The sequence below is a fragment of the Papaver somniferum genome, chromosome 9, assembly GCF_003573695.1.
Source record: "Papaver somniferum cultivar HN1 chromosome 9, ASM357369v1, whole genome shotgun sequence".
NCBI classification, from domain to species: domain Eukaryota; kingdom Viridiplantae; phylum Streptophyta; class Magnoliopsida; order Ranunculales; family Papaveraceae; genus Papaver; species Papaver somniferum.
The window spans coordinates 105628083-105632251 of NC_039366.1; positions in this window are offsets into that span (position 1 = coordinate 105628083).

Here is a 4169-nt window from a genome sequence, read left to right on the forward strand (position 1 = left end):
TACCCAAGTTTGCATTTTGAGCAAACGATCCTAAGAGCCAGCAAAACTACCTTGTTGTGCTGTTACTGGTGGAGCCGTCTATTCGGAGAGGAAAGTACCCTAATTAGGCGAAATCTCTTACGACTACTCGTTTAAAGACTTCTGTGGAATCAAGAATCTCTACGAGTACCGTTGGTAGGAAACTAGATGACTGCAGTATTATTAGTTTTCGATTTGATTTGATTGACTAACGGTTGTTGAACTTTGATTGCACTTAGTTTGTTTATTCTTGAGAATCTTATCTTCTGATATAAGATTCACTCAAACTAGATCAAAGTGTCGACGAGATCTTTAGAATTGTTTGTAAATCTAAAGACTTCTTGTGATAACCCATTGTTAACAGACTCCGTTCTGTGCGTGATTGATCACAAGAGATTCAAGTTGTGGTGTGCAGGTGTTTATTGAAGATTAAAGAAGATTTGAAGACAAAGAAGATTTCTTATTGGTTTCATATCTTTGGTGTGCACAAAACTTGATCGACTGGAATCCTTATCCTTGATAGATTTGGTTGATTAGTTGCATCGATCGACATCAATATATAGTATCTTGGTAGATTTTATATTTGGTTGCAATATCTAAACTCTGCTACTTTGGTAGTTGTTGGATAGATAGATCTAAACCCGACAAAGGAGTTTATTGGATTAAACAGAAGGGACTTTGTCTAACTCATATCACTGAGATTGAATAGAGTTGCTACTGAACAGATTTGTTGTTCCTTTACTGTTTGGAATAAGATCCAAAGGAATTGTTCCAGTACGTGCACTTATCGAATGTCGGAAACGCATGGATACTAAAGAAACTAGGTGAACTATAGGTTTAGTTGCTTGGTCTCAACTATACGAAGTTGGTTTGATTTTGTATAGAGGCTTAATTCTGAGAGTATTCTATTCTGGACTAGGCCCCGGGGTTTTTCTGCATTTGCGATTTCCTCATTAACAAAATCTTGTTGTGTCATTTACTTTTGTTTTCCGCAGTTATAATTGTTGTTATTATAATTTAAAGTAAATTAGACAAACGTTAACTTCGTATTACTTGATTGTGATCCTATAAAGTTTGGTTAAGTCCGAACCTATTATCAAGTAATCACACTTTGATTGTTGTATTGTCTCGATATTGTATCCATAGACGATCACACAAAGTGCGAATACCGATTCGTTGTATTGTCTCGACTCAGTCCATAGACAATCACTTTCGGTAAGAGTACTTATAGGTGGAAAAGTTTAAGATTGTGGTATATTTGGGTACCCTCGTATTTTTGCATACCTCATCATTGGCCCCCCGACCCAATAATCATGCCATAACTGATGAGTTGAATGCAAAAATCATAGCAAGTAATAATTCTTCTCATGCAACTAAAACTTCGGCAGTTAATTCCTCTTAAATTAGAACTACCCTTACATCCACCATTTCTGCACCACTTTCAACTCCCCAACCATCTGAACCTCTATCTGTTCAAAAAATCCAACCCTCTATTGAAACAAAAACCGTTATCCTAAAACCCATCCCACCACATTTAATCCATAACCCACCCCTGTTTGTCCCACTAACCCACACCCAATCAAACAAAATCTCAACCACACATGACCCGAGTCCATCTACTAATACTCAACTGAAATCAAACTCCTCTCCCGACCAAATTCAATCACATTATTCACCTTCTCATTCTCCAATTCAATTCCCTGTCAATTTACCTGAAGAAACTCTCATCACTTGTCTATCAATTAGCCCCGCTAATCTCAATCGAAAATTCCATCATAAAAGGGTTGGAAGAGGGAAGCTCGAGTACCCCATGCTAATTACAACAATGACCAGTTCCTATCAGCTGGCTCAAAAATATCTGGGACCCAATGGATTGTGATCCTCCAACAAAGTTTCAAATCATAAAATGGGATGTAGTGGCAGGACAGTCCAAACCCTAAAATCATTCTTCTCCGCTTGCAAACCTTTTATTCTTTTTCTATATGAGACTCTTCTGAATGAGAAAAATAACAAGAAGATTTGCAACTCTCTCGATTTTAGGCATCACAACTTTGTTCCGGCATGTGGTCATAGTGGAGGCTTGGCCATCTTGTGGAAGGACAATATTGAGCTGTCAGTTAAGTTATCTTTTGTCAACTTAATCAGATGCTCTATTGCTAGCCATCTTCATATCCCCAGTGGGAACTTTTATGTGTGTATGATCCTCCTGATCATTAATAAACACTTTCTGCAAGGTGTGTCTTCACTTATTAGCACAATTTAAGTCACATGGTGCCTTATTGGTGATCTTAATGTATTAGCTTCTAAGAAAGATAAATATGGTGGATGTCTACCTATGTTAACTTCCAAGAGTTCAAGAATATGATTAAGCATAGATATGTAACATACTTGGGGTATATTGGTCCTGCTTACACCTTGTCAAACTGTTAGACTAATGCTTGGTTGAACCCACAAGTTTTGTTATCTCGAGCTTGTTGTCAATGTTAGATGATCAAAACTATTTCTTGATTTCTAGTCTACTAAGTCAAGTCTCGAACTAGGTTAGAATTTGGTAGTTGAGTATCATACATCACCCTCGAAGACTGAAGATCGGCGAAGACATTTAAAAAACTTTTGTATCAAGTATGTGAAGACTGAAGTATCCTATTTTACTCACTATCTTACCACTCTATCTAATGAGACTATATCGTTTAACTTCTCGTAAATTTACAAATAAGAAATTTCGAGTCAAGCTTGTCTTGTTAAAATCTCGAAATATGATTCTAACATAGTACACACTCGAACTGTTCGGTTACAAAATTGTACAATCTATATGTTCGGTTACAAAATTGTATTAAAGATTGTTTTAACAAGGTAAACCTAGTACACACTCGAACTGTTCACGAACCGAATTCCAACAAGAACAAGTCTTGTAAGTTCCTTACAATTGAGTTAATACTATCTAGGTTTAAATATGTATGACATGTGATATTTCATTTATAAAGATAAAATAATATGATACAAAAAAGAAATAACACAGACACCAAAGATTTTTATTAACGAAGAAAACTACAATCTTGTAGAAAAACCTCGGGCCTAGTCCAGATTGAACACACACTGATTATAAGTTGTTACACCAATTACCTACTACCTATCTGGACTAGATGTAATACCTGCTTCAATTGTATTTGCGCACCCGTAAAACTCCTAGCATAACACTAATTTTCTTTTGGAGTTCTTCTAGTAGTTCACAAATTCTCTTTAGAAGATACTCTTGAAAATCTTCTGGAAAAACACCAATTCTCTTCAAAAGATACTCCTCAATAATTTGGGTTTACGGTTCTGTAACCTAATTGATCCTTCTCACAAGAACACCTAAAAAAATCTAGAGATTTCTTGATGTATGAAAACTAGGGTTTATGAAAAACACCTAGGAACAGGTTTCATTACTATCAAAGAAGATAGCCTCCCTGTGCTTTACGATCCCCAGGTAAAGTCTTTTGAAATCTTACTCTTGTTCATAAAGAACGAATATATGGAAAACAAGCTTATGCAACACACACACACAATTTTCAAGGGATATGTTGTGTGGTTACATGAAAAACTTATTTATACTGAATGATCAAGGCTAGGTTGCTTGTGAAAACGCGGGGGTACCATAATACGCCACTTTTTTCTTAGGAAATATGTATGGACAAACTCAATACAACTCCGAGAGTTAAACCCAACCAAGAAATAATATCTAGAGTTATATCTCTCTCTTGATATTAGAACGTTTACAGAAACAAGTCCGTGAACCTAATCACAAAGAGGTTACTTGGATGGTACCAAAGACCAATTGTCCAAGAATCAATCAAGTCGTATCCAACAAACTAGGTCGGATGTATCTACTGTGATTGATCAACGTACAACCTGTGATATTTCAATTATAAAGATAAACAATATAATACGGAAAAATAAATAACACATACACCAAAAGTTTTGTTAACGAGGAAACCGCAAATGCAGAAAAACCCTAAGACCTAGTCCAGATTAAACATCAAACTGTATTAAGCCGCTACTGACACTATCCTACTACCAATTAATTTCATACTGGAATGTAGTTAAGCCCTAAAAGTTACCCACCGATTAAGGTACAGTCGCGCTCCTTACGCCTCTTGATCCCCGCAGGA